This window comes from Hyla sarda, chromosome 6 (assembly GCF_029499605.1).
Source record: "Hyla sarda isolate aHylSar1 chromosome 6, aHylSar1.hap1, whole genome shotgun sequence".
NCBI classification, from domain to species: Eukaryota; Metazoa; Chordata; class Amphibia; order Anura; family Hylidae; genus Hyla; species Hyla sarda.
The window spans coordinates 145,561,230-145,588,908 of NC_079194.1; the positions used below are offsets into that span (position 1 = coordinate 145,561,230).

Genomic DNA, 27,679 nt, shown 5'->3' on the forward strand with positions numbered 1-27,679 from the left:
ACTGCAAAAAAAAAAAGTGAAAAAAATAAGTTAATAAGAGTAATTTAACCCCTTCCCTAATAAAAGTTTGAATCACCCTCCATTTTGCCATAAAAAATAAATAAAAATAAACATATGTGGTATCGCCGCATGCAGAAATGTCCGAATTATAAAAATATATAATTAAATAAACCGCCCGGTTAATGGTGTATGCGCAAAAAAATTCCAAAGTCCAAAATCGCGTATTTTTGGTCACTTTTTAGTTCATGAAAAAATTAATAAAAAGCGATCAAAAAGTCCAATCAATACAAAAATGGTAACTGTAAAAACTTCAGATTACATCGCAAAAAATGAGCCCGCCTACCAGCCCGTACGCAGAAAAATAAAAAAGTTATAGGGGTCAGAAGATGAGAATTTTTAACATATAAATTTTCCTGCAAGTAGTTATGATTTTTTTCCGAAGTACGACAATATCCAACCTATATAAGTAGGGTATCATTTTAACCATATGGACCTACAGAATAAACATAAGGAGTCATTTTTACCAAAAAAAAATGCACTGCGTAGAAACGGAAGCCCCCAAAAGTTACAAAATGGCAATTTTTCTTAAATTTTGTTGCACTATGAATTTTTTTCCCTTTCGCTGTGGATTTTTTTGGTAAAATGACTAATTTCACTGCAAAGTAGAATTGGTGGCCTAAAAAAAAAATTTAGCCATCATATGGAATTTTATGTGCAAAATCGATAGTGTTATGATTTTTAGAAGGTGATAAGGAAAAAATGGAAATGCAAAAACGGAAAAACCCTGTTTCCTTAAGAGGTTAAATTACAGCAGATCAAATTATTAACCTGTCTGATCTAAAGGTGACATTACTTCCTTTTTCGTTTCAATAGTTTTTATCAGAAATTTTTCATGGTATACAAAAACACACCATGCATAGCCGGAAAACAGATTAAACTGGTATAGAACAATGTAAATGACAAACAAAACAAAGTCATATATGTGAAATGCATGGAAAATACATAAAGCATATAGTATTGCTTGCCTAAATGAGTGTAAAATGATAACATCAAATTATGCAGTGGTAGGTATGAATGCAAATCACTGCCTACAAGGACAATGGGAGAGTTACAATATGTCCATGGGATAGAACAGTGTGCAACAAATTGGGGGAAATTTATCAAAACCTGTCCAGAGGAAAAGTTACTGAGTTGCCCATAGCAACCAATCAGAGCTCTTCTTTCATTTTTTGAAAAGGCCTCTGAGAAATGAAAGAAGCGATCTGATTGGTTGCTATGGGCAAATCAGCAACTTTTCCTCTGGACAGGTTACGATAAATCTCCCCCCATTATGTTGTGAAGATACAGCAGTATCGCGTGGAGATACCTAGCGGGAAGCTGTAGGTCCTGGAGAGTGTATATACATAGCAATTGTAATGGGCACCTAACTGGGGCATTATATGAAGAGCAACTCAAGGGGGCCAGGGTAGGGTGCAGTGTGAGGAATTAGACCAGTTATGCCATTTTTTTTAAAGTAGTAAATGTACCATTGCCTAATGCAATAATGCGTTCGTATGAGTAGGTAAGATTAAGTGTAGATTAATTTGCCTAACTCAGGATGTCAGCAGTTTTCAAACTGCGCACTAGTAGCAGCGTGGCAGTGACACAAAATATACACACTTAGGGTGCATTCACACCGGCGTACTTGTCAGCAGATCCGCAGCTGGGGATCCGCTGACAAAGGCCCCTAAAGTGCTGCCCTCTTTGTGCCTGCTAATAGCGGCAATCTGCAGCTACCAGCAGACACACTGCGATGTGCGAGTTACCCTGCAGTGTACTCGCACACATCGCGGCCGCTCTCTGTGTAGCTCAGGGAGCCGGGGGAGCGGCCGCGATGTGCGGGATGTGCGGATACACTGCGGCTCGCACTTCACAGTGTGTCTGCTGGTAACCGCGAATTGCCGCTATTAGCAGGCACAAAGAGGGCAGCACTTTAGGGGCCTTTGTCAGCGGATCCGCAGCTGCGGATCCGCTGACAAATATGCCCGTGTGAATGCACCCTTAGGGTATGTTCATAGGTGTGTATTTTTGCTGCTGATTTGCTGTAGCAGCTTTTGTTTCTCATTAAAGTCAATGGGCAGCAAAATCTGGCGCAAAATCAGCCTAAAAACAGAGAGGAGGGAGTTATAGACTGCAGCCTAAAAACAGAGAGGAGGGGGTTATAGACTGCAGCCTAACAACAGAGAGGAGGGGGTTATAGACTGCAGCCTAACAACAGAGAGGAGGGGGTTATAGACTGCAGCCTAAAAACAGAGAGGAGGGGGTTATAGACTGCAGCCTAAAAACAGAGAGGAGGGGGTTATAGACTGCAGCCTAAAAACAGAGAGGAGGGAGTTATAGACTGCAGCCTAAAAGCAGAGAGGAGGGGGTTACAGAGCAGCCTGCAGTGATTGGATAAAGATACTCAGCACAACACAGCAGACCCAGGGAGGAAGATGAGTAATCCAGGGCATTTACTCCAGACTCAGGAGTGGTCCTTATTTCATATATTGGTGTTTCTGATCAAATGTTTCTTCCAACTGTATGGCTTCTCCATGTATAAATGGCAGACACACGTAAGAATATTCTGCAGTTATGGGCACAGGATTCTGTATCTTCACTTTATTTGATCACTAGTAAAGTGGACTTTTTGTTTCAAATGGTCTGGATTGAAACCCTCACAATTTAAGAGACTTACTAAGCGATTCTTCACCACATGGACAGTCTATATTAATCGTCTCCCTCCATCGACACAATCTGCACTTCATAATTGTTTCCAATGTACCCAGTGGTACATTAACCCCTTAAGGACCCAGCCCATTTTCACCTTAAAGGGGTACTCCGCCCCTAGACATCTTATCCCCTATCCAAAGGATAGGGGATAAGATGTCAGATCGCCGGGGTCCCGCTGCTGGGGACCCCCGGGATCTCGGCTGCGGCACCCCGCTATCATTACTGCACAGAGCAGACTCGCTCCGTGTGTAATGACGGGCAATACAGGGGCCAGAGCATTGTTACGTCATGGCTCCGCCCCCTCGTGAAGTAACGGCCCGCCCCCTCAATACAAGTCTATGGGAGGGGGTGTGGCGCCCATCAGGCCCCCTCCCATAGACTTGCATTAAGGGGGCAGAGCCGTGACATCACAAGGGGGTGGAGCCGTGACGTCACGCTGCTCCGGCCCCTGTATCGCTGGTCATTACGCACGGAGCAAGTCTGCTCTGTGCAGTAATGATAGCGGGGTGCCGCAGCCGAGATCCCGGGGGTCCCCAGCAGCGGGACCCCGATAAGATGTCTAGGGGCGGAGTACCCCTTTAAGGACCTGGCCATTTTTTGCACATCTGACCACTGTCACTTTAAGCATTAATAACTCTAAGATGCTTTTACCTTTCATTCTGATTCCGAGATAGTTTTTTCGTGACATATTCTACTTCATGTTAGCTGTAAATTTTTGTCGATACTTGCATCATTTCTTGGTGAAAAATTCCAAAATTTGATGAAAAAATTTTTAAATTAGCATTTTTCTAACTTTGAAGCTCTCTGCTTATAAGGAAAACAGACATTCCAAATAAATGATATATTGATTCACAAATACAATATGTCTACTTTATATTTTCATCATAAAGTTGACATGTTTTTACTTTTTGAAGACATTAGAGGGCTTCAAAGTTCAGCAGCAATTTTACAATTTTTCACAAAATTTTCCAAATCGGAATTTTTCAGGGACCAGTTCAGTTTTGAAGTGGATTTGAAGGGACTTCATATTAGAAATACCCCACAAATTACCCTTTGTGTGTTAACCCTTTAGGTGTTTCACAGGAATAGCAGCAAAGTGAAGGAGAAAATTCAAAATCTTCATTTTTTACACTCGCATGTTCTTGTAGACCCAGTTTTTTAATTTTTACAAGGAGTAATAGGAGAAAAAGTCTCCCAAAATTTGTAACCCAATTTCTCTCGAATAAAGAAATACCTCATATGTGTATGTCAAGTGTTCGGCGGGCGCAGTAGAGGGCTCAGAAGGGAAGGAGCAACAATGGGATTTTGGAGAGTGAATTTTTCTGGAATGGTTTTTGGAGGGCATGTCGCATTTAGGAAACCCCTATGGTGCCAGAACAGCAGAAAACCCCCACATGGCATACCATTTTGGAAACTAAACCCCTCAAGGAACGTAACAAGGGGTACAGTAAGCCTTAACACCCTTTGACGACTTTTTATTAAAGTTGGATGTGTAAACGGGAAAAAAAATGTTTTTCACTAAAAAGCAGTTTTTTCCCCAAATTTTACATTTTTACAAGGGATAATAGGAGAAAATGACCCCCAAAATTTGTAACCCCATTTCTTCTGAGTATGAAAATACCCCATCTGTGGACGTTAAGTGCTCTGCTGGTGCACTACAATGCTCAGAAGAGAAGGAGCGCCATTGAGCGTTTGGAAAGAGAATTTGTTTGGAATGGAAGTCAGGGGCCATGTGCGTTTAAAAAGCCCCCCGTGGTGCCAGAACAGTAGACCCCCCCCACATATGACCCCATTTTGGAAACTACACCCCTCACAGAATTTAATAAGGGGTGCAATGAGTATTTACACCCCACTGGCGTTTGACAGATCTTTGGAACAGTGGGCTGTGCAAATTAAATTACCTGTGGGGGTAAATGCTCACTGCACCCCTTTTTATATTATGTGAGGGGTGTAGTTTCCAAAATGGGGTCACATGTGGGGGGGGGGGGTCCATTGTTCTGGCACTATGGGAGCTTTGTAAACAAACGTGGCCTTCAACTCCGGACAAATTTTCTCTTCAAAATCCCAATGGCGCTCCTTCTCTTCTGAGCATTGTAGTGCACTTGCAGAGCACTTTACATCCACATATAGGGTATTTTCTTACTCAGAAGAAATGGGGTTACAAATTTTGGGGGGCTTTTTTCCTATGTTCCCTTGTGAAAATGAAAAATTTAGGGTAACACCAGAATTTTTGTGAAAAAAATTATTTTTTTCATTTTCCCATCCAACTTTAATGAAAATTCTTCAAACACCTGTGGGGTAATAAGTCTCACTATACCCCTTGTTACTTTCCATGAGGGGTGTAGTTCCCAAAATGGTGTCACATGTGGGTATTTATTTTTTTGCGTTTATGTCAGAACCGCTGTAAAATCAGCCACCCCTGTGCAAATCACTAATTTAGGCCTCAAATGTACATGGTGCACTCTCACTCCTGAGCCTTGTCGTGCGCCCGCAGAGCATTTTACGCCCACATATGGGGTATTTCCGTACTCAGGAGAAATTTTGGGGGTCTTTTTTTGCTTTTACCTCTTGTGAAAATAAAAAGCATGGGGCAACACCAGCATGTTAATGTAATTTTTAAAAATGTTTTACACTAACAGGCTGGTGTAGCCCCCAACTTTTCCCTTTCATAAGGGGTAAAAGGAGAAAAAGCCCCCCAAAATTTGTAGTGCAATTTCTCCCAAGTACGGAAATACCCCATATATGGCCCTAAACTGTTTCCTTGAAATACGATAGGGCTCCGAAGTGAGAGAGCGCCATGCGCATTTGAAGTCTACATTAGGGATTGCATAGGGGTGGACATTGGGAATCACTGGCGTAGAATACCCCTAACAGGGTGCCTCCAGCTGTTGCTAAACTCCCAGCATGCCTGGACAGTCAGTGGCTGTCCGGAAATGCTGGGAGTTGTTGTTTTGCAACAGCTGGAGGCTCCGTTTTGGAAACACTTAAGTTTTTGATTTTTATTGGGGGGGGGGGGGGGGACAGTGTAAGGGGGTGTATACAACCGGGAGTTGTAGTTTTACAAGATCTAGAGGGCTACAGTTTAGAGATCACTGCAAAGTGATCTCCAAACTGCAGCCCTCCAGCTGTTGCAAAACTACAAATCCCAGCATGCCCACACAGCAAACAGCTGTCTGGGCATGCTGGGAGTTGTAGTTTTGCAACATCTGGAGGGCTACAGTTTAGAGACCACTGTATAGTGGTCTCAAACTGTAGCCCTCCAGATGTTGCTAGGCAACTCACCGGCTTCCGTAGGATCCAGTGAACCAGCCGCACAACATCGCCGCCCGCCGATCACCGTTGCCCGCCGATCACCGTCACCCACAGCCTCCGGATAGGTAAGTGGATCTTTTGCTGCCGGTCAGAACTGGGAAACCGAAAGTAAACCCCCACGCCCCCCGATCTGCTATTGGTCGTCGCTCCTTGATGACCAATAGCAGGGATAGGAGGGGTGGCACCCCTGCCACCTCACTCCTATCCCTTCAGGGGGATCGTGGGTGTCTTGGACAACCGCGATCCCCCTTATTAATTCGGATCACCGGGTCACCATAGACCCATAATCGGCACAAATTGCCGGTGTGAATTCCCGGTGTGAATGACCCCCCCTGGGCATTTGCACGGGGTGCCTGCTGATAGATATCAGCAGTCACCCCGGTCCGCTCCCCGTCCGGCACGCTGCAGGGACCGAAATTCCCACGGGCGTATGGATACGTCCTGGGTCCTTAAGTACCAGGAAGCCAGGGCGTATCCATATGCCCTAGGTCCTTAAGGGGTTAAAGGGGTACTTCAGTGGAAAACACTTTTTCTTCTTTTTTTTTTATCAACTGTTGCCAAAAAGTTAAACAGATTTGTGAATTACTTCTATTAAAAAATCGTAATTCTTCCAGTACTTATCAGCTGCTGTATGCAGAGGAAGTTGTATTATACTTTTCTGTCTGACCACAGTGCTCTCTGCTGACACCCCTGTCCATGTCAGGAACTGTCCAGTGCAGGAGAGGTTTGCTATGGGGATTTTCTCCTGCTCTGGACAGTTCTTGACATGGACAGAGGCACCAGCAGAGAGCACTGTGGTCAGACAGAAAAGCACAATGCAACCTCCTCTGGAGCATACAGCAGCTGATAAGTACTGGAAGAGCTAAGATTTTTATATAGAAGTAATTTACAAATCTGTTTAACTTTTTGGCACCAGTTGATTTAAAAAAAAAAAATTCCACCGGAGTGCCCCTTTAAGGAGTTGCTTATGAACAGTTCTCCTATTCTTTTATGTTAAAGGGGAGTCCTTTGGATATCTGTTGGGTTTTGTAGATGCCATGGGTAGACGTAAGGGAAGGGAGATTTACTCCCAGTGTGAGAGAAAAATAGAGAGATTGTCCCACAACAACCAATCACAGCTCAGCTTTCACTTTACCAGAGCTCATTAGCTGAGCTGTGATTGGCTGCTGTGGGAAAATCTCTCTATTTTTTCTCTCACACAATTTGATAAATCTGGGCCATTATGTTTACCTTTTTCTTCTCGGCATTGTCAGCTACTCGAGGATATTGGCCTAAATTTATCAAACTGTGAGAGAAAAAGTGGAGTGATTTTCCAACAGCAGCCAATCACAGCTCAGCTTTCACTTTACCAGAGCTCATTAGCTGAGCTGTGATTGGTTGTTGTGGGAAAATTCCTCCATTTTTTCTCTCACACAGTTTGATACATTTTTGTCATTGACTTATATGTATTGCATTATTACTGAACACAACAATGGACTTATTGCTATTCTCTTTCTCCAGGTTTGGGCAGTGTTCATACCCTGACATAGACATGACATATAACCCAGACATCAACAATTTATTTCTAACAACGTCAGACAGTGAGAAGTATCCATTTATCTCATGTTGGTTATAGTAGCCAGTTATAGTAGCTATGCCCATTGATGATGTAATGGCCACTCCAGTGATGTCAACAACCACACCCCAAGCTTATTATGAGATAATCATCTGTTGTCAAGAAGACAAAGTTTTGTCGGGAACAGGTTTAACCTGTCGTACTTGCCTCTGATTTCCACCTCAGTATCCATGTTGGCTGCCTGCTGATCTTTGTATTAGTATCTTTGTATATGATGGTTTAGCATAATGGCTGCTGATGGATCTACATAGCAAAAGTGGCCATACACATTAGATAGCTGTCAGCCAAACACTCTCCCACCCATCTCTCCCATAACCTCTTACGCATCTATGCTTGGCTTGGCCAAATGTGCATGTGTTTTTAATGGGGATAAAGGAGTAAGCTGCTGCCAGCCACTTCTGTTGGGTTCTTATCACCCTTAAAAAAAAGGATTGTGTTTTTGGAAACAGTCAGTAAGTCTGTGGACAGATTTGCTTAGCTTCTCTACAGTACTGCAGCGGGTAGTTATTCCTACATAGAGCTTCTGAGGAGTTCAGCTCAGAAGCTACAGAACAGTGAATGCAGCTCTGGAGTATGATACAGATTGTACACAGATTTAAAGGGACAGCCGGTTCACCCACACTGAACTCAGCACACTGGCTTATAGTGCAGACAAACCTGAGTAAAATGATGTAATCAGTGCAGCTAGGGCTGGACGGTATGGCCAAATATGTGTATCGCGGTATTTTTGGAACTTATGGCGGTTCTACGGTATATAATGGTATTCCCCCCCCCCCCCCCCCCCAAAATTAATTATTAGCCCAGCGCTGCACTGTCCCAATCGGGGTACTACTCACGTCACCCGCAAGCGCTGCTCTCCTCGTCCTCCCGTTTGTTGCGGACGCCGGCGCCGACACTCTCTATACTGTGCGGTATCGCTATGCTGTATCCCTATGCCCAGGCTGTTCCGACGTCGGCCTTACGCTGGGGACGTGAACTTCGGCAGCCGTCAGCCTATCACCGGCCGCAGCGATGTTCCGCCTCGGCAGGTGATAGGCTGAGCCCACTGTCATGTAAGAAGCCGACTTCTTACATGACAGTGGGCTCAACCTATCACCGGCCGAGGCAGAACATCGCTGCGGCCGGTGATAGGCTGACGGCTGTCCGACGTTCCATTCCCTGGGAAGCAAGTCTGGACCGACGGGGAAGGTGAGTTAAAGTTTATTTTGTTTACCTTTTGCACCCCGGGCATAGGGATACAGAATAGAGCAGTGGTCTACAACCTGCGGACCTCCAGATGTTGCAAAACTATAACTCCCAGCATGCCCAGACAGCCAACGGCTGTCCGGGCATGCTGGGAGTTGTAGTTTTGCAAGATCTGGAGGTTGAAGACCACTGGTATAGAGTGTCAGTGCTGGCGGCCGCAAAAAACAGGAGGACGAGGAGGGCAGCGCTTGCGGGTGACATATGTGAGTAGTAGCGCTGGGCTGATAATTAATTGGGGGGGGGGGCAGAACAGCGCTCACGGGTCACCTATGATTAGTTCCCCGATTAGTTCCCCGGGACAGCGCAGCGCTGGGCTGATAATTCATTATTTCCCGAGGGGGAGGGGCCAAATCGGTATTGCGGTATGGGTTAAAATTCATATCGTGCAGCACAAAAATTTCGTTATTCGGTATGAACCGGTATACCGCCCAGCCCTAAGTGCAGCTAGTATGCAAATATGTCCCTTTGTGCAAAGAAGGCTCTCATTCCAGTAGGATGTGATAGTGAAGAATGCATATACAGAAGATGGGACGGCATATGGGAGAATGGAGGAAGGAGGCAGAGAAGCTTGGAAAACCGCCTCCATTGCTCAAAGGGATATATTTGCATATTAGCAAGAAAGCCTGTGACTCAAAAACAGCTAGACCGATTTTCGTAGGTAAAACATCATTATGCTCAGGTTTACCCACTCTATAACCCAGTGTACTGGGTTTAGTGTGTGTCAACGGGCTGTCAGTTTTTCTTCAATAGACTTAACCCCTTAAGCACAGGCCCATTTTCACCTTAAAGGGGTATTCCGGACAAAACCTTTATATATATATATATATATATATATATATATATATATATATATATATATATATATAAACTGGCTCCGGAAAGTTTGTAAATTACTTCTATTAAAAAATCTTAATCCTTCCAATAGTTATTAGCCTCTGAAGTTTTCTGTCTAACTGCTCAATGATGATGTCACGTCCCGGGAGCTGTGCATGATGGGAGAATATCCCCATAGAACTGCACAGCTCCCAGGACGTGAGTCATCAGAGAGCAGTTAGACAGAAAGCAACAACTCAACTTCAGAAGCTAATAACTATTGGAAGGATTATAAATTTTTAATAGAAGTAATTTACAAATCTGTTTAACTTTCCGGAGCCAGTTGATATATAAAAGAAAGTTTTGGCCTGGAATACCCCTTTAAGGACCAGAGCATTTTTTGCACATCTGAACACTGTCACTTTAAGCATTAATAACTCTGGGATGCTTTTACTTTTACTTTGTTAGTGGTAAATTTTCGGCGATACTTGCATCATTTCTTGGTAAAAAATAAAAAAAAATTCATGAAAAATTTGAAAGCTCTCTGCTTATAAGGAAAATGGACTTTCCAAATAAATTATATATTGATTCACATATATAATATGTCTACTTGATGTTTCCATAATAAGTTCACATGCTTTTACTTTTTGAAGACATTAGAGGGCTTCAAAGTTTAGCAGCAATTTTCCAAATTTAACGAAAATTTCTAAATCAGAATTTTTTAGAGACCAGTTCAGTTTTGAAGTGAAGTGAAGTTCGAAATACCCCATTATAAAAGCTGCAAAAGTATTCAAAATGAAATTCAGAAAGTTTATTAACCCTTTAGGTGTTTCACAGGAATAGCAACAGGTGGAGAAAATTCAAGATCTTCATTTTTTACACTAACAAGTTCCTGTAGACCCATTTATTTATTTATTTATTTCCATTTTTACAAGGGGTAAAAGGAGAAAAAGTCACCAAAATGTTTAACCTTTTCTTGAGTAAAGAAATACCGCACTACAGGGCTCAGAAGGGAAGGAGTAACAATGGAATTTTGGAGAGCAAATTTTGCAGAAATAGTTTTGGGGGGGCATGTCGCATTTAGGAAGCCCCCAGAACAGCAACAAAAAAAAAAAAACACATGGCATACTATTTGGGAAACTACACCCCTCAAGGAATGTAACAAGGGGTATAGTGAGCGTTAACATCCCACAGGTGATTGATTTAGTGAAGATATACTAAGATGTACTAAAATGCTGGTGTTACCCCACATTTTTCATTTTCACAAGGGGTAATAGGCGAAAATTCCCCCCAAAATTTGTAACCCCATATGTGGAAATACCCCATATGTGGATGTTAAGTGCTCTGTGGGCCCACTACAGGGCTCAGAAGAGAAGGAGCTCCATTGGGCTTTGGAGGGAGAATTTGATTGAAATAGAAGTTGAGAGCCATGTGTGTTCACAAAGCCCCTGTGCTATCAGAACAGTGGACCCTCCCACATGTGACCCTATTTCGGAAACTACACCACCTCCCAGAATGTAGCAAGGAGTGAGCATTTAAACCCCACTGGTGTTTGACAGATCTTTGGAACAGGGGGCTGTGCAAATGAAACATTTTATTTTTCATTTTAATGGACCACTGTTCCAAAAATCTGTCAGACACCTGTGGGGCATAAATGCTCACTATACCCCTTGTTACGTTCCTTGAGGGTGTAGTTTCCAAAATGGGGTCACATGTGGGGGGGGGGGGTCCACTGTTCTGGCACCATGGGGGCTTTGTGAACACACATGGCCTTCAATTCCAGCCAAATTCTCTCTCCAAAAAACTAATTTTGCTTCTTCCCTTCTGAGCCCTGTAGTGCACCCACAGAGCACCTAACATCCACATATGGGGTTAAGTGCTCTTTTTTCCTATTACCCCTTGTGAAAAAGAAAAATTTGGGGTAACACCAGCATTTTAGTTAAAAAAATTAAAATTTTCATTTTCAAGACAAACTTTAACAAAAATTTGTGAAACATCTGTGGGGTGTTAAGGCTCACTATACCCCTTGTTTTTTTCCATGAGGGCTGTAGTTTCCAAAATGGTCACATGTGGGTGTTTTTTTTTTTGCATTTATGTCACAGTGAGTTTCCCGCTGGGAGTTTGAGCTGCAGTAGAAAATTTGCTGCATCTCAAACTTGCAGCGAGAAGCTCACTGTAAACCCCTGCCTGCGTGAATCTACCCATGTACCCTGTACCCATGGGGGGCAAAACCTCCAGCTGTTTCAAAACAGTTGTAGTTTGCAAAAGCTGGAGGCACTGGTTGCGAAACCCTGAGTTAGGTAGCAAACTCTCAGTGTTTCGCAAGCAGTGTGCCTTCAGCTGTTTCAAAACTACAACTCTCAGCATGCCCTGACAGCCGAAGGGCATGCTGGGACTTGTACTTATGCAGCAGCTGGAGGCACACTATGACTCCCAGCATGCCCATTGGCTGTCTGTGCATGCTGGGGGTTGTAGTTATGCAACTGCTGGAGGAACACACAAAAAAAAAATGTGCTACATTTTTTACTACAACCCCCAGCATGCACAAACTACCAAAGGGCATGCTGGGAGTTGTTGCTAAGCAACAGCAGGAGGCCCAGCCTCACCTCCTGCTGCTGCTCTGCCGGATCCTCCTGCCTGCCGCCACCGCCTCCGATCTTGGGGCCCCGATCCTGCCACCGATGCCGGGGTTCGGGGGCCCCACTCCAGGTACGAACTACCGAGCACCCGCTCTCGCCCTCCAGAATAGGGGCGAAGCAGGTGCCGTTAGAGAAATCCCCAGCAGGAGTCCTGATTCGTCATCCGGTAACGGACGATGAATCAGGACGATAGTGTGGTGGCACCAGTTCCACCTCACTCCTGCTGCTATAGGGTGATAGGTGCTGTTTTGTCTGATTGACCCGGAAACGCCGCAAATCGCCAATCTGAATTGATCGGCGATGTGGGATTGCACGGGGCACCTGCTGAATGATTTTAGCAGGCATCCATTCCGTTCACCGCTGGATTACCTGTGATGAACGGAAACGTCAAGGGTGTACAGGTATGCCGTGTGTACTTAAGTACCAGGACATCAGGGCGTACCTGTACGCTCTGTGTCTTTAAGGGGTTTGAAAGTACCAAATAAACTGTTCTCAACTACTTCAGGGTATGTTCCCTAACTACTGCTAACACCCTTCCTGCCCTTAAAAACTATTTCAGAGCTTTAAAAAGCTGTTTATCATACCTTACTTCTTGCTCGCATAGTGCAATTTCCTAGCAGGAGAAAGTGGGCGTTTCCCAGCAGGCATGACATCACTGAAGCCTGCTGGGGGACAACTTCTGCCCTTACATTGTTGCAGTGCTGTGATGAATAGAAGACCTCAAGCTCTGTGCATGTTTAAGTCTGCAGATTTCAGTCCGGCTCTCCTTTAGCTGTCAGTCTGCGTGGCTTTCTGTGAGAATCTGTGGAGCTTTCACTTTCTGTGCAGTTGACAATCAAGCTCCGTGCAGAGAAGCACTTCCTGGGTTCGGACTCCTGCCAGGCCGGGAGGAGACCAAACCCACTGTATTAAAGTGGTACTCCGCCCCAGACATCTTATCCCCTATCCCGCCGCTGGGAACCCTTGCAAACTCTCCTGCAGCACCCCCTGTCATCTGCTGCACGGAGCGAACTTCGCTCCGTGCCTGATGAAGGGTGATACAGGGGCTGGAGTATCGAGACGTCACGGCTCCACCCCCTCGTGACATCAAGGCCCGCCCCCTCAATGCAAGTCTAAGGGAGGGGGCTTGGCGACCGTTACGCCCACTCCCATAGACTTGTATTGAGGGGGCGGGGTGTGATGTCACGAGGGGTGGGGCCATGACTTCACGATACTCCGGCCCCTGTATCGTCCATCATCAGGCACGGAGCGAAGTTTGCTCAGTGCAGCAGATGACAGGGAGTGCTGCCGGAGAGATCACGGGGTTCCCCAGTGGCGGGACCCACGCGATCAGACATCTTATTCCCTATCCTTTGGATAAGGCTAAGATGTCTAGGGGCGGAGTACCCCTTTAATTGTGTCAGGGAACAGTGCCACCTAGTGGCCGTTTTTATATTACATTTTAAAGATATTTATGTTGATAACTTTAAAAGCAAGTGAATGGGAAAGTGTCTACTAATAACACAAGGAACACTGTATTAAAAGCTTTCTGGCATGTCATAGAGACATATCAGAAGATTCGGGTGCAGAGACTCCCACTGATCAACATTGTGCCTTTTGGTTACAACAGAAACCCAGACCTAGTTCAGGATCCATCATATGACATAGACATCCGGTGTCATGTGTCTGTCACTAGTTCCCAGGCGGCACTCTAACTGTAGACTCAGCTGCTGCCTGACTGGATGAAAAGCTCTGACCTGGTGCAGCACATTTCAGGCTCATCCCACCTCCAGGCACCAAAACCAGTTGTGACAGAGCTCAGGAGGGAAATGCCAGGGCTTGCAGCTTCCTCAATGTGATTCCTGAAGCCTAACAGGCAGCTCACATTCCAGCACAGCCACTGGTACACTGGACAGACGCTACACTCACTATAGCACCATATATATATATATATTTACTTAGCACCAACATATGCCACAGCACTGTGCAGAAATTGTCATCATTCAGTCTTTGTCCACATTGGTGCTCACAATCTAAATTCCAAATTCACCTATCAGAATGCTTCAGAGCGTGGGACGAAACTGGAATACCCAGAGGAAACTCAAACACAGGAAGAACATACAAATTCCATGCAGATGTTTCCCTTGGTCTGACGGGACTCTATGACCTCTGTATATGAATACATGACTGGAGGGGGTACACTGTACTCGCTTGTATACAGATACGTTAATGGAGTGTTTACATTATAGCACCCTCTATCCATATTTATGTTACTGAAGGAGTTACAGACCAGCACCTTATGTATGCAGATACAAGCACCCTGTATACAGATACATGACTGAGGGGTTATGCTCTAGTCTAGCACCCTGTATACAGATACATGACTGAGGGGTTATGCTCTAGTCTAGCTCCCTGTATACAGATACACGACTGAGGGGTTACACTCTAGCACCCTGTATACAGATACATGACTGAGGGGTTACACTCTAGCACCCTGTATACAGATACATGACTGAGGGGTTACACTCTAGCACCCTGTATACAGATACATGACTGAGGGGTTACACTCTAGCACCCTGTATACAGATACATGACTGAGGGGTTACACTCTAGCACCCTGTATACAGATACATGACTGAGGGGTTACACTCTAGCACCCTGTATACAGATACATGACTGAGGGGTTACACTCTAGCACCCTGTATACAGATACATGACTGAGGGGTTATGCTCTAGTCTAGCTCCCTGTATACAGATACACGACTGAGGGGTTACACTCTAGCACCCTGTATACAGATGCATGACTGAGGGGTTACACTCTAGCACCCTGTATACAGATGCATGACTGAGGGGTTACACTCTAGCACCCTGTATACAGATGCATGACTGAGGGGTTACACTCTAGCACCCTGTATACAGATACATGACTGAGGGGTTACACTCTAGCACCCTGTATACAGATGCATGACTGAGGGGTTACACTCTAGCACCCTGTATACAGATACATGACTGAGGGGTTACACTCTAGCACCCTGTATACAGATACATGACTGAGGGGTTACACTCTAGCACCCTGTATACAGATACATGACTGAGGGGTTACACTCTAGCACCCTGTATACAGATACATGACTGAGGGGTTACACTCTAGCACCCTGTATACAGATACATGACTGAGGGGTTACACTCTAGCACCCTGTATACAGATACATGACTGAGGGGTTACACTCTAGCACCCTGTATACAGATACATGACTGAGGGGTTACACTCTAGCACCCTGTATACAGATATACGACTGTGGGGTAATGTTCTAGTCTAGCACCCTGTATACAGATACACGACTGTGGGGGTAATGTTCTAGTCTAGCACCCTGTATACAGATACACAACTGTGGGGTAATGCTCTAGTCTAGCATCCTGTATACAGATACACGACTGTGGAGTAATGCTCTAGTCTAGCACCCTGTATACAGATACACGACTGTGGGGGTAATGTTCTAGTCTAGCACCCTGTATACAGATACATGACTGTGGAGTAATGCTCTAGTCTAGCACCCTGTATACAGATACATGACTGTGGGGTAATGCTCTAGTCTAGCACCCTGTATACAGATACACGACTGTGGGGTAATGCTCTAGTCTAGCATCCTGTATACAGATACACGACTGTGGAGTAATGCTCTAGTCTAGCACCCTGTATACAGATACACGACTGAGGCGTAATGCTCTAGTCTAGCACCCAGTATACAGATACAAGACTGGGGGGGGGGGGGGGTTGTTACAGTCCAGCACCTTGTAAATGCAGATACATGATTGAGGGGTTACGCTCTAACAACCTGTATACAGATACAAGACTGGGGGTCACCCCTAGCACCCTGTATCTATTGATGCAGAAATAAGATGAAACCTCTTCATGAAACATTCATAGGAAGAGCTGCAGCAAGATAACCCTGTGCTCAGGCCATCCATAAAGAGGAAGTATTGTTTATCACTGCGCACCACACGCTGCCAGCACCATAATGCACCATATACTCCACCACAGCCCAAGCCCAGAGCCTGCCCACTTATGGAGTGCCAACCCTGTAGTCTATCTTCTCTTTATTTACTATGCAGGTCCCTCTATTGTTCCCTGTTATCAGCCATTTCAGGCTGAGGCACATCTGACTGGAGTAAAAACAAGCTGTAAGTCCCTGTTTTCAGTCACTGTAGGACACATGGATACAGTCTATTGCTCACTGTTATCAGCCATGTGGATGAGACAGGAAAAGCAGAACCCTCCCTGCCCCATGATCACTACTTTCTGTCACATGTCTCCAGGGCTGAGATCCTCCATTCATATATTTTATACGGGGGCTGGTGACATCATGCTGTAGTATGTGTGACGTCATACATTGGGGCTGTGTATAAGCACTCTGCTTGCTGTCAGTGGAAAGCGGGGGAAGTGGGGGTACTCACCACAGAGCTGCCTCCTGCTGGGTGCCGGGTGTAGATGTCGGACAAGTCTGAGCTGGAGACGAGGAGGAGGAGGAGGAGGAGGCTGCTCTGAATATCTAAACAGCTGGAAAGAACTTCCTGCCCAGGATGGCATTACCGTCTCCTGTACCGCACTGGCACCAGCAGACTCATGCCCCTGGGGGGTAGTGTTGTCTGCGGGACATTCCAGGGGAGCACCAACCTAAGGGGTGTGATGTCATACAATTATAGGTGCATGGCTTCACACTAGTGACGTCATAATTACCATGCTGCAGGTAGCTCCTGCACACTATGATGTCATCGAATATCTGTCTGTACAATCCCCAGAAGGCAGTGAGACAACAATGTCCCGTCAGAAGGGGCTATTCACACCGAGCGCTTTCTGCAGCAATATGGCTGCTGAAATGTGTCCTATTTGTGGGTATGGTGCCTGGCACGACTAATAGGACTGTATATAAGTGAAACCTCTCCAAAAAGACCACCCCCTTACCCAGACCGCATTTTGTGTGATGGATTTTCTGTTTTCTAAACAATGTACCTCCAGCTGTTGCAAAGCTACAACTCCCAGCATGCCCAGACAGCCAAAGTGCCTCAGCTGGAGGCACCATGGTTGGGAAACACTGACCCAACCTAACAGCTGCAGAGGAGTGGGAAGCAGGTTGCAGTCATAGGTGAGGTCAGTGGTGGAAAAGATGGATTTTTTGCGGCAGTCACATTGCATCACCATTCACTAACATTACGCATGATGTTGCAGCACTCTTTTTTTTTTTTTTTTAAGGATGTTCCCATATAGCCCTAGTATAATTTCCTATTCTGTGGCCACTGTTATGTGATGGGAATTACTGTGCAGTTGTTACTATCTGACCTATGCTTCTTCTTGGGGGCAGTAATGTGGCACAGCTGAAAGTTGTGTAGGTACTGTGTGGCTCTACAATGGGACCCTCGACTGTTTAAAAACAATCACATGCTCTGGGCACTGGCACAGATCAGGCTTGAGGTTATGCCCAGTACTGTTTTAGACGTGTGGGGCCATAACAATAAGGTGTGTTTAGACGTGTGGGGCCATAACAATAAGGTGTGTTACATCTGATATATTTGCTGCAGTTCACACTTATACGCTTCCATGAATGAGGCTCCTGTATTAGTCACCCAGCCCGTCCTGGAATATAGTGAGAGTGTAATGAAGAAAACTAGACATGTGCAGAACCAAAAATGTTGTTTCTTTTCGTTTCGTTCGTTTTCAAACATTTTCGGTTCTGTGAATATTCGGAATGCTGTTAATTTGTTATATTCGGTTTTCGGATGCATAGGCTAAAATATTTTTCTTTTTCGGATGCATTCGTTAATAACATCGAATGCATTCGTAAATCGGATCTTTCCTTATATCTGTAAAATTTGTTAAATTTAGCATTCGTTACTAAACGAAATGCACATTAGTTTCACTTGCTGATCCTCCTTTGTAATAAATAGCAGGTGTTACCTTAGGATTCTTGTTGTTTTCACCTTTTTTTTGCAGTTTTCTCTGTGTAGGAAGGCAAGTTTTCCTCAGGTAAACCCAATGAAAAAAATCTAATTCATTCCTTACATTCGGTTTACTGATCGTTAACATGCATTTATTCGTTATACGTTATTTAACGAATGCATTTGTTAACTGTATATTCGTATTCTTTTTCGGAAATATTAGATTTTTTTTTCCGTGCATTCGGATTGTAACAAACACCCGAAAATGGGAAAATTCGTTAAGTTTAGTATTCGTTCCGAAACGAATTGCACATGTCTAAAGAAAACTGTGTCCCTGTAGCGGAATGTGACCCTCCAGACAGGGACACAGTTTTCAGCTTTACAGCCCGTTCCCTCTCACTCCATCCCTGCTACCATCTCTCAGGGGATGTGGACACAGTTTTTCCGCACATCTTCCCGCCGCTTAGACAGACTATGGAGTGCAGCCATAAGAGCGCTCCACAGCCTTTTTCCTACTCACCCGCACATCTATCACCCACTGCGCTACATATCTACCATCGCCTGCTACCTGTTAACTACAACCCCACAGCATGCCCTTACAGTGAGGACATGCTGGGGTTTGTAGTCTTACAACAGCTAGTGGACAGATGGTGCATATGTGGCACAAGCAGGTGTGAGAAAGTCTGAAAGATGTGCAGAAAAAATGTGTCCCCTTCCCGGTGAGAGAGGGTAAAGGGAATGGAGTGAATGGGAGCGGGCTGTAAGAATAGAGTCATACGTAACGGATTTGCAGCGTATTTTACGCTGCGGATCCGCCAGTGACCTGACCCTATAGTGTGCCTCCAGCTGTTCTACCCACAGGCACGAGCGAGTCACAGCGGGCCTGTGCAGTGTACTTAGACATGGCGGCCCCTCCGAGATGTCTGTGAGTACACTGCGAGTGCGTGTGTCTACTCACAGGTCCCGGTGTGGCTGCTTGTAGCGGCGGATTGCCACTGCAAGCAGCACACGGGGGTTGGGAACAGCTGGAGGCACACTATACGGTCGGGTCACCGGCAGATCCACAGTATAAAATACTCTGTGGATCTTTTATATGGGACCCTATCCTAAAGCAGAAAACTGTGTCCTTGTGGAGAGGGTCACATTCCACAGTTTTCGGCTCCAGGTGAAAGACGTCCTGCTCATGCTATGTTCACACAGTGGGAATTCTGCTACTCTGCTAAAATTCCATTCTGCAAAACTTGCTGGGGAATTTTTGCAGTTTTGCTTTTATTTCATCAAAATTTCTGTGTACTCAATGGGATTCCGCCTGGAATTCTGAAAAATTCTGAGACATGTTCATTGTTTTTGCTGAATCCGGAAAGCAGAATTTCCACAGCGGAACATCGGAAACTCCATTCAATTCAATGTGCAGTAAATTTCGCAAAATCTCCAAGAGTAATTTCCAGCAGAATTCTGCACGGAAATTGCGCCGTTTGTACATAGCCTCAAGGATGATGAAGCATTCAGGACGTCTAACCACCCCCTATCCCCCCACCCCCCTCATGACTGGAGCTCATGTAGAATAATCATATTGGCCCAGATTTATCAAACTGTGTGAGAGAATAAGTGGAGAGATTTTCCCACAACAGCCAATCACAGCTCAGCTTTTTGGTTACTGAGGAAAAATCTCTCCACTTTTTCTCTCACACAGTTTGATAAATCTGGGCCATAGAGACCACCTCTGACCATGGGGTAGTGTAATGCCACCATCCGGGCGAGGGCAAACAGATGGGGACATCACAAATCACATCTGTGTTTGCTAACTGAAACAGGATCCGGATCTTCTCTCCATTCTGGATTAAAGGATTACATTCTGTGAAATACAATTCAACCTTCTGTGTAGTTTGCTTTAGTCTGCGGATAAATCACAATGAGACAGAGAGCACTTATTACCCTGGGGCGACATACGACAAGGGGACCGCATCACAGGGTCACATCATGTGACTGGATATTAAATGCCTTGTTCTATCATGGAATGATACTTCTGTTACTAATACACTGTATACACAGCAGCAGCAAAGGTCTCCCTCCTGTGTACAACATTGTAACAAACCCTCAGCAGTGAGAAGGACTCAGGACAGGTTTGCAGCCGCACTGATAGAAAGCAAAATCTTACTGAAACATGAAGGGGGAGAGGAACAGTGGAGCAGTTTCCCATAGCAACTAATCAGATTGCATCTTTCTTTTTTCTGAGGCCTTTTTAAAAAAAAATGGAGGAAGCAATCTGGTTGCTATGGGCAACTGCACCAATTTTCCTCTGCACAGGTTTGATAAATCTTCCTAAAATTTGTTTAACTTTCTGGCACCAGTTGATTTAAAAAAAAAAAAAAAAAAACTTTCCAGTGGAGTACCCCTTTAACCCCTTAAGGACCCAGCCATTTTACACCTTAGGACCCGGCCATTTTTTGCACATCTGACCACTGTCACTTTAAACATTAATAACTCTGGAATGCTTTTAGTTATCATTCTGATTCAGAGATTGTTTTTTCGTGACATATTCTACTTTAACATAGTGGTAAAATTTTATGGTAACTTGCATCCTTTCTTGGTGAAAAACCCCAAAATTTGATGAAAAATTTGAAAATTTTGCATTTTTCTAACTTTGATGCTTCCTGCTTGTAAGGAAAATGGATATTCCAAATATTTATTTTATTTTATTCACATATACAATATGTCTACTTTATGTTTCCATCATAAAGTTGACATGTTTTTACTTTTGGAAGACACCAGAGGGCTTCAAAGTTCAGCAGCAATTTTCCAATTTTTCACAAAATTTTCAAACTCACTATTTTTCAGGGACCAGTTCAGGTTTGAAGTGGATTTGAAGGGTCTTCATATTAGAAATACCCCACAAATGACCCCATTCTAAAAACTGCACCCCCCCCCCCCCCCAAAGTATTCAAAATGACATTCAGTCAGCGTTTTAACCCTTTAGGTGTTTCGCAGGAATAGAAGCAAAGTGAAGGAGAAAATTCACAATCTTCATTTTTTACACTCGTATTTTCTTGTAGACCCAATTTTTTAATTTTTACAAGGGGTAAAAGGAGAAAATTTATACTTGTATTTGTAGCCCAATTTCTCTCGAGTAAGCACATACCTCATATGTCTATGTAAAGTGTTCGGCGGGCGCAGTAGAGGGCTCAGAAGGGAAGGAGCGACAAGGGGATTTTGGAGAGTACATTTTTCAGAAATGGTTTTTGGGGGGCATGTTGCATTTAGGAAGCCCGAACAGCAAAAAGCCCGAACAGCAAAAAAAAAAACACATGCCATACCATTTTGAAAACTAGACCCCTTGAGGAACGTAACAAGGAATTAAGTGAGCCTTAATACCCCACAGGTGTTTCACGACTTTTGCATAAGTAAAAATAAATAAAACATTTTCACAAAAATGTGTGTTTCCCCCCAAATGTCACATTTTTGCAAGGGTTAATAGCAGAAAATACCCCCCAAAATTTGTAACCCCATCTCTTCTGAGTATGGAGGTACCCCATAAGTTGACCTGAAGTGCACTACGGACGAACTACAATGCTCAGAAGAGAAGGAGTCATATTTGGCTTTTTGAGAGCAAATTTTGCTCAGGGGCATGTCGCATTTAGGAAGCCCCTATGGTGCCAGGACAGCAAAATAACCTCCACATGGCATACCATTTTGGAAACTAGACCCCTTGAGGAACGTAACAAGGGGTACAGTGAGCATTTACCCCCCCCCCCCCCCACTGGTGTCTGTCAGATCTTTGGAACAGTGGGCTGTACAAAATTTTTTATTTGCACAGCCCATTGTTCCAAAGATCTGTCAGACACCAGTGGGCTGTAAATTCTCACTGCACCCCTCATTACATTCCGTGAGGGGTGTAGTTTCCGAAATGGGGTCACATGTGAGGTTTTGTTTTTTTGCGTTTGTCAAAACCGCTGTAACAATCAGCCACCCCTGTGCAAATCACTTCAAATGTGCATGGTGCACTCTCCCTTCTGGGCCTTGTTGTGCGCCCCCAGAGCACTTTGCGCCCACATATAGGGCATCTCCGTAGTCAGGAGAAACTGCATTACAAATTTTGGGGGGCTTTTTTCCCTTTTACCTCTTGTCAAAATGAAAAGTATAGGGCAACACCAGCATGTTAGTGTAAAAAAATTTTTTTTTACACCAACATGCTGGTGTAGACCCCAACTTCCCCTTTTCATAAGGGGTGAAAGGAGAAAAAGCCCCCCAAAATTTGTTAGGCAATTTCTCCCGAGCACGGCGATACCCCATATGTGGCCCTAAACTGTTGCCTTGAAATACGACAGGGCTCCGAAGTGAGAGCGCCATGCGCATTTGAGGCCTGAATTAGGGATTTGCATAGGGGTGGACATAGGGGTATTCTACGCCAGCGATTCCCAAACAGGGTGCCTCCAGCTGTTGCAAAACTCCCAGCATGTTTGGACAGTCAACGGCTGTCCGGCAATACTGGGAGTTGTTGTTTTGCAACAGCTGGAGGCTCCATTTTGGAAACAGTGGCGTACCAGACGTTTTTCATTTTTATTGGGGAGGGGGGCTGTGTAGGGGTATGTGTATATGTAGTGTTTTTTACTTTTTATTTTATTTTGTGTTAGGTTAGTGTAGTGTTTTTAGGGTACAGTCACAAGGGCGGGGGATTACAGCGAGTTTCCCGCTGCGAGTTTGAGCTGCCGCGCAAAATTTGATGCATCGCAAACTTGCAGCCTGATACTCACTGTAAGCCCCCTGCCCATGTGAATGTACCCTGTACATTCACAGGGGGGGGGGGGGGGGGTTTGGGGAAACCTCCGGCTGTTGCAAAACTACAACTCCCAGCATGCACAGTCTATCAATGCATGCTGGCAGTTATAGTTTTGCAATAGCTGGAGGCACACAGGTTGGGAAACACTGAGTTAGGAAACAGACAATGTTTCCCAACCAGTGTGCCTCCAGTTGTTGTAAAACCACAACTCCCAGCATGCCCAGGCAGCCGAAGGGCATATTGGGAGTAGTGGTTACGCAACAGCTGGAGGAGAACAGTTTGGGGACCACTGTGTAGTGGTGTCCCAGCCGCAGCCCTCCAGATGTTGCAAAACTACAACTCCCAGTATGCCAAAACTGTCCAGACATGCTGGGAGTTGTAGTTCTGCAACATCTGAAGGGCCAGATGTTACAGAACTACAACTCCCAGCATGCCTGGACAGTAAGGGCATGCTGAGGATGTGTAGTTTTGCAACATCTGGAAGGGCATAGTGGTCTCCAAACTGCGGACCTCCAGATGTTGCAAAACTGCAACTCCCAGCATGCCCAGACGCCAAGGGCTGTCTGGGCATGCTGGGAGTTGTAGTTTACAGGGTCCCATTACAGCAATACATGTCACTTTACGGCGACGTGCATTGCTGTAAAGGGCCCGACCGCGGCTGAAGATCTACTCACCTGTCGCCGCTGCCGCCGTCTTCATCGCCGAGATCCGGGTCTTCAGGGACGAGGTAAGTACGGGAGGAAGAAACCGCCTCCCCTCCTGCGATTGGTCGGTTAACTAACCGACGGATCGCAGGGTATAGGAGGAGGTGGCCGGCTTGCCACCTCGCTCCTATACTTCAGCATGGTCCTGGCTGTCTGTGACAGCCGGGATCATGCAAAATTACCGGGCGGTCGGGTCCCAGAGACCCGACCAGCCCGGTATCGCCGCAGATCGCAAGGGCCATTTCCCTACATGGCCCCCCTCGGCGTTTGCCCTGGATGCCTGCTGAAGGATTTCAGCAGGCATCCGCTTCCGATCTCTGCTCGGGGCGCGGCAGAGACCGGAGAAACACAAGGACGTACTAGTACGTCCTGGGTCCTTAAAGCCCAGGGTGCCAGGACGTTCTAGTACGTCCTGGGTTCTTAAGGGGTTAAAGAGATGGGTCTTTAGGTTGCTCTTAAAGATCTAGATGGTGGATAAGAGCCGAATGTACCAGGGTAGCGAGTTCCATTGTACAGGGGAAGCTCAAGAGACATCTAGGAGACAGTCGTGTGAGGTGTGGACGAGGGGAATGCACAGAGGTCTTTTGATGATCAGAGAGGGCATTAGGGGCGGTATCAGAATATCAGGTCAGAGATGTATTGGAGGGGGGGGGGGCAGGATGTGGATGGCCTTCTATGTCATGGTGAACAGCTCAATCTGTTAAGGACGCAGGGCATACAGGTACGCCCTGAATCCCAAGTCCCTAAGGACGCAGGCCGTACCTGTACGCCCTGATCCCGTTAATGGGGTTTAAACAGCGGAGAACGGGTTAAACCCCGGCATCCAGGAACCATGGCTAATGCCGAGCACCGCTGATCGGGCTGATGCCCAGTATTAACTCGTTAGACACCACGATCAAAGTTGATTGTGGCGTCTAAAACAATACTAAAACTGTTCCGGCAGCTCACCGTCAAGTAAGCTAATCGGGACATCGCGATTTTCTTGCGAAGTCCTGGCTTACTTGACGGCGAGAGGGTCCACACTTGCCTCTTCGCCGAGAACACTGATCAGTGCTATGCTATGGCATAGCATTGATCAGTATATGCAATCAGAAGATTGCATGTTTTTGCATGGGCTAAAAAAAAAGTGTAAAAAAAAGTTCATAAAAGTACATTAACCCCTTCACTATTAAAAGTTTAATGACAACCCTTTATCTAATTTTTAAATAAAATAATGTAATAAAGAATAAAAATAAGTTTAGCTAAACCACACATTCGATGGCGTACAAGTAAAAAAAAATTGTGCATTTTTGGTCACTTCATATACCATAAAAATATTAATAAAAAGCGATCAAAAAACCCTAACAAAACAAAAATGGTACTGATAAAAACTAGAGACAACGGCGCAAAAAATTAGCACTCCTATACTCCCATATACGGAAACATTTTTAAGTTATAGGGGTCAGAAGATGCCAATTTTAAACATACTAATTTTGGTGCATGTAGTTTCTAACATTTTTAAGTATTAAAATAAAATAAAACCTATATAAATTGGGTATCCTTGTAACCGTATTGATCTACAGAATAAAGATAATGTGTCATTTTTAATGAAAAGTGTACTGTGTAGAAACGGTAGCCCCCAAAATTTACAAAATGGTAGTTTTTTTTTAAATTTCACCCCACAAATAATTTTTTTGGGTTTCACCAAAGATTATCTAAAAAAATAAGTGGTCATCACAAAGTACTATTGGTGACAAAAAGAACAAGACCTTACATGGGTCTGTAGGTGCAAAATTTAAAGTGTTATGATTTTTAGAAGGGAAGGAGGAAAGAACAAAAATGCAAAAACAAAAATGTGCTGCATCCTTAAAGGGGTTCCCTGCCCCTAGACATCTTATCCCCTATCCAAAGTATAAGGGATAAGATGTCAGATCGCCGGGGTCCCGCTGCTAGGGTCCCCGGGGATCGCCGCTGCGGCACCACGCTATCATTTCTGAACAGAGCGAGTTCGCTATGTGCGTAATGACGGGCGATACAGGGGATGGAGCAGCGTGATGTCATGGCTCCGCCCCTCGTGACATCACAGCCCGCCCGCTTAATGCAAGTCTATGGCAGGGGGCATGATGACCGCCACGCCCCATCCCATAGACTTGTATTGAGGGGACGGACCGTGACGTCACCAGGGGCGGGACCGTGACGTAACGATGCTCCGGCCCATGTATTGCCCATCGTTACGCGCAGAGCGAACTCACTCTGTGCAGTAATGATAGCGTGGTGCCGCAGCGGCGATCCCGGGGGTCCCCAGCAGCGGGACCCCGGCGGCGATCTGACATCTTATCCCCTATCAAAAGGATAGGATGTCTGGGGCGGAGTACCCCTTTAAGGCAAAAATGGGCTGAGTCCTTAAGGGGTTAAATTGAACTTGCTAGGCAAAAGGTAGCAGTAAAGTGATTGGCACAGTTGAGAGGCAGAGGAAAAGGGAAGTTAGAGGTGGATTAGTCTAGCAGCAGAGTTGAGAATGGATTGGAGGGAAGCAAGTGAGTTGAAAGAGTACTTGTCACCACATAAAACTTTTAATATAACGTCCCTTGTGTAATTAGCAGACACCTTCCCATTCACTTGCTTTTAAAATTATTAACAATAAATTTGTTTAAAGGGGTACTCCGGTGGAAAACTTTTTTTTTTTTTTTTTTTTTTTAATCAACTGGTGCCAGAAAGGTAAAGCGATTTGTGAATTACTTCTATTAAAAAATCTTAATCCTTCCAGTACTTATTAGCTGCTGAATACTACAGAAGAAATTATTTTCTTTTTGGAACACAGAGCTCTCTGCTGACATCATGACCACAGTGCTCTCTGCTGACATCTCTGTCCATTTTAAGAACTGTCCAGAGTAGAAGAAAATCCCCATAGCAAACATATGCTGCTCTGGACAGTTCCTAAAATGGACAGAGATGTCAGCAGAGAGCACTGTGGTCATGATGTCAGCAGAGAGCTCTGTGTTCCAAAAAGAAAATACTTTCCTCAGCAAGTATAAAAACAAGATCAAATGAGCGCAAAGGTATGTGTCACCTCCGGTTGAAAAAAAGGTTACAAAAACGGAAGTAATTCATACTGGTCATTTAATCCAAGGGATCCAGTTGCATCAAGTTATATGATCCATCGGGCTTCCCTTTTCAATAGAAGATTATTGCGATTCCCGCCATGTATGGGAGGGTTGACTCTTTCCAGACCTGTGAATTTCAAGCAGGTGGGATCACGCTCATGTGCATCGCAGACATGGGCAATTAATCTAGGGGCACCAGTCCCGGTTTTAATGGATCGAAAATGTTTGTGGATCCGAACATGAAGTGGGCGTATAGTTTTACTCACGTAGTATTTACCACATGGGCAAAACATGGAGAACACAACATGTGATGTGCGGCAGGTAATAAGGCTTTTGACTATATGGGTATAGCCACCTAAGCAAATTTGTCTGCTTGAGATGTTATACGAGCAGAAAGAGCAGTTACCGCAGCAGTAATTTCCTCTTGGAGTGTGTTTTGTGAGCCATTTGGAGCTTGTAGGCTCCTCTTCTCTTTTCTTTTTGTACATGATCTTTTTGAGTTTGTCACCCAAAGTGATATTTTTTCTGTAAGTGATCACAGGTTTAGAGGCGGCCCCCGGTGTCTGCCTCTAACATGTACCAATGCTTATGAATAGCCCTAGCAACCACATGGTTTAAGTTGGAGTTATTTAAAGAGAATGTAAACTTTCCTTCTTGTGTGGACAGTCAAGGTTTTTTTCTCAATAAATCACAGAGAGGGAGTATTGGCATTCTAATAAGCGTTGCTTTAATTCTTTAGCTTGATTTTCAAATGAATCAGAGTTGCTATTGATTATTTTTTAGGCGGATAAACTGAGAATAGAGAATGCTATTTTTCACGTGCATCG

At 44.8% G+C, this 27,679-nt stretch overlaps 1 protein-coding gene across 4 annotated transcripts in view; it reads right to left on the bottom strand.

The window, feature by feature from the left end:
- LOC130277634 (solute carrier family 66 member 2-like) overlaps window positions 1-17,332 on the bottom strand; it is a 201,188-nt gene extending 183,856 nt beyond the window's left edge. Inside the window, exon 1 of one of the 4 annotated variants that reach the window (XM_056528358.1) lies at window positions 16,810-17,062. The gene's annotated coding sequence lies outside the window, so the exon portion shown is untranslated. Of the gene's footprint in view, window positions 1-16,809 lie in introns of all 4 variants that reach the window. The other 3 variants (XM_056528357.1, XM_056528356.1, XM_056528361.1) reach the window with 3 other exon arrangements.
- Between the last annotated feature and the right edge of the window lie 10,347 nt (window positions 17,333-27,679).